An 11,713-nucleotide genomic window follows, 5' to 3' on the forward strand; every position below is an offset into this window, starting at 1 on the left:
GTAAATCACCATAAATATTTATTAAGAGCTTGTCTACTGAATAATGCTTTTATTGTACTCTTAAGTGAAAAATCACATAGAATTGATCGATACCACGGTATAACAACATGCAATGATAATGTTCTGAAAATGGACTTTACAAATGTAAAAGAAGAATTCCTGAGCCTAAGTTGTGTTCAATGGCCTTCAGGTCTAGAGAAGTCAAAACTTTGCTACTGGGTCTTTACAGTTGCGGTGGTATAGACCCTAACAAGGTCTTTCCCAGCTTTTTAAAAAAAGACTGCTGACTCCATTGCTCTTAAGTTTACTACTGTTTCCGGAAGATTAGCCAGACATGCAAGTTTTCATTCTATTTAGAGCAAGGCCATCACAGCTACATTACCTAAGGGACCAAGTCCATCCCCTTGCCCCTCTGAATACAGGTCGATTTCACTTACTCTCGTTTTATCTAAGGTTTTTGAGAACCTGCTCTCTAAGCATCTTTGTAGGTTTAGGTCCCGTTGCTAAGTAACCAATTGGTTCTTAGCCACGTAAAATAAGTCTAATCCTTCGGGCCAGCCCTAGGAGAGCTGTTAATCAGCTCAGTGGTCTGGTAAAACTAAGGTATACTTACTTTTTGTAGGTTTATTGAAGATAATAACCTGCTAGCAACATTACAGTTAGGTTTTGTAATGGCCCTGATACTGATGCACTATTGTCAATATCTACTGTCTTGCAGAGTGCTCTTGATAAGGGTACTGAGGCGTGCATTGTCATTCTAGACTTCAGTGCAGCGTTTGGCCATGGGCATCATGACACGCTTATCTATAAGCTAAGATTATTGGGAACTGGTGGATCTTTTACTGAAATATAAAAAAAGAATTTTTGATAGGCAGAACTCCAGTGGTCTGTGTTGATGGCCAGTACACTAACTTTAGCAATGCTATACCAGGTGTTACTCATCATAGTGTACTTGGACTTTTGCTGTTTATCATCTCTACTAGTGACATGTGACAAGGTCTGGAGAACAAACTGGTTGCATATGCCATTGATGCTATTCTTCTACTACTTGTTGCTCCATCTCCGTGTCATAGGTCTGTGGTTGCTGAATCTTTGAATAGAGTTTTGTCATGTATTCTGTCATGCAAAACTCAAAGTGTGATAGTTGATCCAGAACACTTTTGCCTTTGCATCCTAGTACAGTTTTAAATGGGAATGACTTTTAAGATTGTAGGTGTATCTTTCATAAGAAATTGATTTTTTAGAACATACATGTAATATTGCGTCCTTTGTTTCTCAAAACGTTGGTACCTGCAGAAATGCTATAGAATGTTTCTTCCTTGTTTGAGTACTTTTCCCTTTTGGGTAGAGATATGTCATCGGTCAACATAATTCTGACTTGTGGCACAAATGTAAAGTAAATTCATTATGTTTGTTACATATACAAAATGTACTGCAACGACAAACATCCTCTGCATTCTTCTTTACCTGATCTAGCTGTTTTGCTTGCAACACTAAGCAGGCTGCTGATTCCTAAATATTTACGTGACGAGCAAATTCATTCCTGCTTTCTGCTGCTGACATCTCCTGAATTGCAGGTGTATCGGTTTTATTTTCTATTTCCTCACATTTATTTATTTATCTCCTTTTCCTCAAACTTTTTTCTCTCTCTCTCTCTCTCTCTCTGCAGGCTGATTTCCCTATGGAACCTCTTGAATTTATCTTCTGTTGACTCCCTGTAAGGACTTTCAGCTGAAGATTTAAAGCAAGCAAAAAAGATGGAAAACAAATAATAACTCAAGTCCTGGTCGATTTACCCTTGACTGCAAATCTGGACAAGATCTCAAAGAGATTTTAAAGGCAGATTAAGCGTTATCAGTAATTCTTACCAGTGACCTTGGGAGTCACTGATAAGGCAGACTGACAACACGGCACTAACCTTACAGGTGCCTTGTGGCACTCATCTATGTTCATGAGGTATAACTATGTGTGTAATTTACACAGTTTGCAAGTCTGGGATGCGAGATTCATCACAAAACAATAACAAAAGAAAAGATGACACAAACAAGGTAATTAATAATTGTTATAAAAGATGATAATAAAATATGCCGAAATTATATTCCTTAGCCTATGAGAATGGTTAGGTTCATTCTTTAGCCCAAAAGGCCTCAAGGGGAAGTCACAGGACTTGCAAATTGGGATATCTGTCAACTGCTCTCCTTTGTGAGGCATAAAATAACATGAGTAAGGAATCAAAAATAAGGAAAGGGATAAATGTTAAAGGAAAAGAATAAATTAAAGTTATAGGGAAAATACCTAGGTGAAGAAACCTGACATCCTCTTCTGGATAGAGGTGCCATGGCCCTCATAGGATAAAGGGATGGCACTGCCGGATTGGCACTTGTGCTAAAGGAGCTCAGTGGCTCTCTTTAGGCAAACTGGGGTCATCTACACCCATGATTTTCTTCTGTGGACCTGTTTCAGGTTGACGGTCTTCCTTGGTGAGGGAATTGGTCGAACCAAGCCTGGAGGGGGCGGAGTGCCACCCGGTTCGGATTCTTTGATGGCTGAGCAGGGGCATTCGTTACAGGCTCTACCCTAAGTTGTTTCAGTTGCTCGAGTTCATCGGCCAGTTGAGCTGTGGCAGAATCCTTACTCATACTCGCGTTTGCGGAGGACTGGGAAAGAGAGGAAGATGTTCTGGTGGGAGTGGCAGGCCCACAGGTTGTAATGACCAGCTCAAGCATGGGTTGTGAGGTTGCACCTTTGGATGAACGTCCACTATGGTCCGGAGAATCCATCTCTCTTACCAACACTGGTAGCGGAGCCAAGCTTGGAGAAGAGAAGGGATCCAGACTAAGATCTCTTGAATGGAGATCTGGAGGTGTGCTCTGACACTGTCACTAAGGCAGGGTTAGGCACTGGTATAGGATTTGGAGACTGCTTGGCGTTGGGGACAGACGAAGCTTGGTACTGCTCAGTGCACTCAAGAGGCACTGGCAGAGATTGAGAGTCAATTTTGGGATCTACAGGAGGGAGATCCATTGGGTGCCTTGGCACTGGTACTGGGGCAGGGCCTGGCACAGGACTGGGCTTTGAAATCTCCTTGGATGGAGGTGGCCACTGTACAGAGTACTCAGGTGCCACTGGCAGTGGAATGAATGGAGGCTCGTGAGAATTACTCATATTTAATGAATAACTTGAGGGGTTCGGAACCCTGGATTGCTGTAATTTTGATGGAGACTGGAAGTCTTGTCCCAGGAGGAAGTCATAACCTCCAAGGAATGTAGCTTGCTATAGCAAGGTTGCAGATTTTGGATTTATGAGGTCTTGTGACTCTCAACTGATTGATACCATCAAGTGTGATGAGTCTCAGTCAGTTAATTTTAGCTCCATAGGGATCCTTGTCTTTCCTCATGAGGGAAATTTGCGTGCGGGGTAGCTACCTTGAGGAGGTACCACATATATGGGACCTTTGCCTGGATGGCCCAAAGACTTAGAATTTGTGACTGCCAAAGGAATGGCAGGTGTACTTGATTTATTAGGGCATTTTGCCCATCGGGCAGAGTGCCCATAAACTTTGCAAGCGGGGCAATAACTCCTGCTATAATCTTTGCTTGGCACTATCCCATCGGAGGAGCAGGCCCTTTACTTTTTGTCCAAGAGCCAGACGTGGCTCGTTGGGGCATTGCCCCATTCAAGGACTTAGAGGGATTTTCTGGCTGGCTCTCAGCCTTGAATCGGCACTGTTCAGTGGGGTGCCTTATTCTTTGCAATATCCACACACTGGTTTCTTTGGGGTTGCCCATTTTTGAGAGGTTGCTGAGAGTTGGATGAGGCAGACAAAGAGGGATATAATTTTCTTCCATGGGAACTAAGATGAGGATGATTGGTGTCTTATGTGTCAGCCCAACAACAGCACTCAACCACTGTCTTAGGCACCTTATCGCATAGATGAGTGGCGAAAGGTGGCAGGGTATAAAATAAGAAGTCCTCGAGCTGGAAGAGTTCGAGGGTGTCCTCTGCACTAGTGGCTTTGAGAGATTCTAGCCATCGTTTTAAGTGGTGGACCTTTTTGAAGAGCCACTCAGACCAGGTTTGGCTGGATTCTTTGGGCATATTTCTCCACCTTTCCTCCAACGGTCGGGAGTTATTTCAAAAGCCTTTATGATGGCTTGGTGGACAAGGGTGAGATCTCCTTGGTCTTCAGGAGGGAGAGCATTGAATGCAATGGCACCTTTTCCTTCATGGTGCTTTCCTAGGATCAGAGACACTTCCTTGGGAGAGGGCTTAAGGTCTTCAGGACCTTTTTGACATGGTTGAGCCAAGCTTCAGGCTCTGCTCCATCCCATTTTCTTATGAGGGAGTTGACACTGCTGAGGGTCGAATGTGGAGAGAGTGTTGATGTGTTGCTCACACCTTGGGCTACCAGTGCTAGCTGGTGAGCTCTTTCCTTCTCTCCCTCCTCTCTTTTCTCCTGAGATATTCTTTCTTTCCCCTTCTACTGCCTTTCTCTCTCTTCCCTTTTCTCCTGAGCAATTCTTTCTTTCTCCTTCTCCTGCCTTTCTTTCTTCTTCTCCTCCCTTTTCTCCCGAGCTATTCTTTCTTTCTCCTTCTGCCTTTTCTCCTGAGCCATTCTTTCTTTCTCCTCCTGCCTTTCTTTCTTCCTCTCCTCCTTGGAGACATCTAGCCTCTCTTGGACCCACTCCCTCAGGGCTTGGCCCGTCTGTTCCAATTCCTTCCCAGCCTCCATATAGAACTTGAATTCATCATTGTGCTGGGCTCTGGTTGTCTTAGTCATCTTTAAGATTGGGTTGAGAGGGGCGTGGCCCTTGGGAATAACAATAAGATCATAGGACATAGGGTAGTAACAATGGTGGTGCTATGGTATGGACTGTGGCACTCCTGGCGCAGGATTGTCCCTTAGAAATTGAGCATGAGGTTTGAGCTTTGGTTCAAATGAACATCTTGTGGCCCTTTCAGTGTTGTTCAAAAATAGAAATGGTTTTTGGTTTGTCCCAGAGGATGTAGGGTTTGTTCACGGGGAACTGGTTTAGTTTGTCCCAGAGGATGTAGGAATTTTGGTTTTATTCGCACACGGACAAGACGGGCTGTAGCGCAAATTGGGTTTGGTTAGGGGAGCGTCTGCTTGTTCCCGATTTTTAATGTCTTAAAAGACGTAATTTGTAGTTTATTTCATGCACAGACTTGGCCAGCTATATCATGAGGGCAAATGTGTCCCGTAGAACTTGGGATCTCGCTCAGAGAACGTGGGGTTTAGTTGTTCAAATGAACATAAGTTTAGTGTTTTATTCACGCACGGACGGGTCGGCTATAGCGTGAAATGAAGGTATTCCTGAGAACGATGATTTGTACGTGTTCAACTTGGTTATTTGGGTTCCTGAAAACTTAGGATTTGTGCTAAATGAACGATTTTGGGATCTCGTAAGACTCAAGGTTGTTCTAATGAACTAATTCAGTAATTCTAAGAAGACTCAAGGTTGTTCTAATGAACTGAAATAAGCAGTCCCATAAGGACTTGGATTGTACAAAACACACGAATATAATGGACTTGGATTTTAGCACAAGGTTTAACACAAGCCTTAAATAATGATTTGCAGAGAATTATCAGAGCTGGCAGATGCTGTTAAAATAACAGGCTTACGTAGAATTGAATACCGCTTAATGTGCTTTTGAATTTTACTTGGTCACACAAATAGTCACAATGCCTGAATGAATGATTATGCTGGCGGTAATTATTATAAAATCGTATTGCTCTCGGCAAATAGAAAGCAGTAGCTTCTAAATATACACAATTAAATGTGTGAAAGAATTATTAGTCTGGCGCTGCAGCAAGGGTAAATGCATAAAATGCAACGAGGGAAAGAATGCTTATTTTGAAGTGAGCGAGAGTAATTCGGTATAACATGACGAGTAAAAAAAAAAAAAATCTTAATCTACCATGCATGGGCAAAAATATACTACCAGGGATATTTCATGCGCTTGAGGGGAAAAAAAATTGACTTTATTCTACATACTCCTGATTTGGGCACGTGAGTGACGTGTTTACATTAGCGATTCCTGTGAGTCAGGGACGTTTCGCACATGTGCAACCGTCTCCACGAAGAGGAACAGCGAGCAAGTACAGCGTTGTCTCGACCAAACACCTGGCCGTGAATGAAGCTTTACGCAAATTTGAATGAGACGACCAAAAAATTTCGGAAGATTTCCTCTCTTCTGGGAAAATTAATGAATGGGCATCTCCTTTCTCACAGAGCGTTTACTAAAAAAAAAATGAATGGAATGGAAATTACCATGTGAATTTTTTTATAGGGGAATTTAAACAAATGCACGTACTAACCAAGATTTTGCTCATGGCCTGAACAAACTTTTACGGATTTGTGAGATTTATTTGATAGGAAGAATAACCTCTACGAGAGAGAGAGGGAGAGAGAGAGTAAAAATTCTAACTCTAGTGATACGAAAATTGCTGGACAGCTGAGGCCGCGTAGGCTGTAATGTGTGCCTAACTAGGATTTTCGAACGAAAAATTGTCTGAATCACACGGGGAAAGAAATACCTGTACTATGTCCAGTTACAACACTTCGTAATTCACTTTTCCCAGTTAGCCTATCATGAAAGTCATGCAAGCTAGGATGCATGCACGTGGTCTAACAATTCCTAACTATTTCAGTCACGATTTTGTTCGTACCTAACAAAAAATAAAAATAATAACATGATACTTACTGTGGAAATGGATCACTTGTGTGCTTATGGGGGAATTTACGCTAATAAGGAGGTTCGTTTCAAGTCTTTCAACCAGCTCTTAGCGAGGCTATTTAGCTGATAATTGTGAGTGCACTGAGCACTTGCAATGATGCAATCTTGCAAGAAATACTGAGCAATCTGTCATCGGTTTTATAGTTTTAAGTTGGGGTCCTGCTAGAGCAATGGGGTATACGAAGGATATTGCTCAACTTACCTTAAGTACCACAAAAATCTGGGCTTTGGCCTTAAGGTTAGCTAAAACTTTAAACATCAAAATACGGTTGAAGTTCAAGGCCGACTTCAAGAGGGGAGTGAATTATTTTATATTTACAGAAGAAAAGGTGTCAACTTCAAAGTCGATTCCAAACGATGTAGTGGGGGGCCACTATGTACACAAGATGATGCACAGATCCACAGCTGACTAAATCCTAATCTGCAATCGAAATGCTTATGGTTACTCAATCGAAAATAACACTGTAATGAAGGAATCGAGGAACTGCATAGATGCCTAGACCGAACTCTATTCGAGTAACTCAATGCTTTGCACATTAAACAGAATAAATAGAAAAGGCAATACAGGTCTCACTGTAGGTATATCGCACTATGAAAAGAAAAACAGAAAATTAGTTACAGATGAATACGGACATGACTGATGAAAAAAAACACCTTAAATCTGGCACCTTACCTTATTTAGGAGCTGAAGTGAACAATTTCACAGCAAAAGTTACTCTGGTTACTGCCAGCCATGTGTTAGAAATAGGCAATTTAATGGAGCAAGGGACGGGACATCTGTCCTAAGGTAGTGCCCGAGCAATTCTAAGACTGAGCGTCTCTCTCCAAGACACTTTATAACTTTCGGGAATAACGTTTTTCCTCCTCCTAGGTGGCGTTAAGATCGTTCTGTCCACATGGCAATGCAGTCAGCATGGCTGAAGTTTCAAGATGGCAGAGCACACATGTTCAATTTGCCAGTTGACCTGCCTTGGGCGACGATTAGCTGCGAATGGGTCCGCATCTGGAATTTAGGGATTTTCGGCAGCACTTGGACATAAAAGGGGTTACAGTGGTTACCCCCACAAGGCAGTCATGAGAGAAAGGTTTTATGGAGGCGAATTTGCCTACAGTGAATCGTGCTAAATTAAAGGAATTAGTTGCTGAGTCCTTATTTCATTTGACTTATTGACTGGAAGATGGCGTATGTAAGGATACTCTTGGCTATATATATATATATATATATATATATATATATATATATATATATATATATATATATATATATATACACACATATATATATATATAGATATATATAATATATATATATATATATATATATATATATATATATATATATATATATATATATATATATATACATATTACTAAAAGGACCTCATTCAAACTGGATGGTATCTAATGGAGTTTTTATTCAAAAAGTTACAAGCTTTCTTGGACAAACAGTCCACATTATCAAGTATGGTATACTAATCCAGTTTTATTCAAATGAGGTCCTTTAGCTTTACTAATGCACAGAACAATTGTGTATGTGATAAAAGTTAATATATATATATAATATATTTGATATATATATATATATATATATACACACATACAGAATTTAATATATACATACATACATTATATATATATATATATATATATATATATATATATATATATATATATATATATATATATATATATATATATATATATATATATATACATATACATATACAGGGTGTTTAGAAATTAGAGGCCCCCTCTACAGCATAAACTAAAACTGATATGGACAAAAACAAAAGTAATTCAGAACAAATATTTATTTACATTTCTCTCTGAGCATTTAATATTTTGTGTGGCCTCCATCTGCCTGTACCACAGCCTGCATTCTTGAGGGGTATGATTTCAGCAAATCACAAAAAAGCTGAGACTTAAACTCCATATCCCTGAGCACTTCGGTCACCTCTTTTCGCAGGTCGTCAAGGCTTGGTATACCATCATAGTTCACTGTGCGTGCTTCAGCATGATCCTTTAAGATACTACCAATTTTCACACACATTAAGGTCAGGGGAGCTACCTGGAAATTCACTTGACGAGAAGAAATCGATACCACTGTTTCGAAGCAGCTCCTGTGCCTGAAGAGCCTTGAAACATGGTGCCTTATCATGCAAAAATGTTACTTCTTCAACAGATAACACATTTTCAGGATCTTTGAGGAAAGGAAATACTCAACCAGTAAGCACAGTTTCTCTGAAGTATTCGCCAATCCATGACTGTCCTTTTTCTTTGATGATCCACATTAACCATTTGGCTGTGTAACAAAGAAAAATTCCCAAACATTCAGGAAATTTCACAACTTGGCGATAGCGCACGTCATCGCTGATATCATCCAAGTTTGCAGCCCAAATGATGTCATTTTTATGATTTGGCTTCCTGACTGTGTAAATGAAGAATTCATCTGATGCGGCAACATGGAGAAAGTCAGCTTCATCCCAATATTTAAGAAATGAACCACAAAACCATGCACGGTCTTCTCTCTGTTGCTGAGTGATGTTGGGCTTGCTGATAACATGAAATGGCTTGATACCAGATTTTTTCAACTCACGATTTACAGCTCTATAACTTCTCTTCTTTCCCCTTTTTGTTTCTAGTTCAAGCGCCAATTTATGTAAAGACTTTCTTGGTCTACCCACTGCCTCAGCTAAGATGTCTTTTGACTCCTGAGAAAGGACTTCAGGCCTTCCAAGATTCTCATTGTTGTCGCGATGACAGTCATTTGGATTTTTGTTCCAGTTTCTTTTAATAAAGGATTCATCACTTTTAATGTATTTAGCTACCCAGGAACGTAAAATGAAGGATGCGCCAGCATCCCCGGCCTCTCTGAAGGTTATAGTCCAGATTCCGTTAGTCGTTAGCCATGGCTGTATCTAACTCGGTCACTCAGTCTGAAAATTTGTTTATTTATTTATTTATTTTTTATGTATTATTTTTATTTGTTTATTAATTTTTATTTATTTATTTATTATTATTTATTTCTTTATAATACAAGAAATGCAAAATGAAAAATAGCTTAATAGAAACTTAAAATAATGTACGTGGAGATAGGCTATAGCAGAAAACTTCAAACTTTCCAATTGTTCTGTGGAGGGGGGCTCTAATTTCGAAACACCCGGTATATATATACAGTATAAATAAATAAATAAATATATATATATATATATATATATATATATATATATATATATATATATATATATATATATATATATATATATGAAACTGAGCTTAAAAATAAGAAAAAAAGCTGATGATAACTTTCTTGTTAACACTGTTGGGGGTGGGGAACAGCTAGCCAACCGATTGTCGAAGTTGTATTTTGCTTGGTTGTTCGGTGATTCGTTCATTGCCAATATTGCATCGACGTTCGCACAGGGATTATAGGAATCCATTAATGCGTTTGTAGTGCGTTTGCGGTACACGTTTGCGGTACGAGTTTGAATCAGATTATCCTGAAAAAGGAACATTCCTGTTTCCATTTGTCAAGTATCTGTTGCATGTTCTCGGGAGTGGGATGGCTCCAGGGCATCAAGTTTACTGCACTTTTTATGAGATACGGATTATTTATTTTACTCCTTTTTACTCAAAACGGTGCAATGGACAAAACGGCGTATAATTCAAAATGTTCGATTTGGGTTTTTACAGCTGCAGTCACTTAGTTACCTTAGTGATGGAATCCCGAATCTCCACCCAATGCCTTAACCAGCGACAAGGACACGACCTTTGCAGTAAGAGCGATGCACATAGCATCAAAGTTATTTCCAAAGTCTTGAAAACCAGCAAACGACAAAAATATCAGTCAACAACACCTAAATCTTTCTCCTCTTTCTCCTTTTTCCGAGTCTCTTTGTATCTTCCTTTATTGCAATGATGAACAGCAAAGAATTCAGGAATGATCTTTGACCGATACCGCATTTGTCTCAAATTCTTATGGTATACCTGTGATCTTGTGTTGTAAAATGGTAGCAAAAGCAGCTTAATAATAATTTGTGGAATATTTTAATCTTGTTAAAATTTATGAAATAACATGAACACTGTTGCAAGATGAACAGCACGAAGGAAAATTAAATTACACACTTGTTACCTGGAGTGCTTGTCGTATTTAGCTCATGATAAAAATCTAGGTCAGCTAAAACGGATTTCATAACGTGTGGTAAATTTGCAAAATTTAATAAATCTGGCTGGGAGAATTATCATCCCAATTCTAAAGATCCTCCATGTCCTCGACCGTTAATCACGTAGATTTATCTTTCAACGGTGACTTTCATAGACAAATTTTCGGCTGCAGTAATGAGCAGGCCCTCTCACCTCTTCTACCGAACCTGTCAATGGAGTATTTGGAACGGATTTCGCTGTCGCACCCCGTAACATGTTCTGGCTCAAATGCGTGGACGATGTCTTTCCACTCTGCGATAATAGCTGAGAAGATGTCAATTAATTTCTTAATATGCTGAGTACGCTAGTGCTAACACTAAATTTATTCATAGGGGAACAGACAAAATACGCCGTTACCGAATAACAGAAAGTCGGCTTTTGCCGTTTTCTGTATCCAACTCCCTATGGCATGAGGGTGGCTTTGTAAAGTTCGTGCATAGCTGCAATTTATTTCCCAGAGGACGTATAATATGTCCACGTGAGTAACTGGAAAAAGACCCCGACAGAGTCGTCAACAACAGACCCATCTGCTCTACCCACCTTATATTATCGAAGAAGCTATGACTAACGTGAACAGAATATACTATCGAAGTCTCACACTTAAAAACATAGACTTGAGCGATAAAATAAAGCTCCCTTACGTTAAGAACATTAAAAAAGTAACTCAACATCTCAAATATGACAATCCGTTTACTTTTGACTTACTAAATAGATCGTTCGTTCACTTATTAATGTATATTAAAAAGAAAAT

This window comes from Macrobrachium rosenbergii, chromosome 49 (genome assembly GCF_040412425.1).
Source record: "Macrobrachium rosenbergii isolate ZJJX-2024 chromosome 49, ASM4041242v1, whole genome shotgun sequence".
Classification (NCBI taxonomy): domain Eukaryota; kingdom Metazoa; phylum Arthropoda; class Malacostraca; order Decapoda; family Palaemonidae; genus Macrobrachium; species Macrobrachium rosenbergii.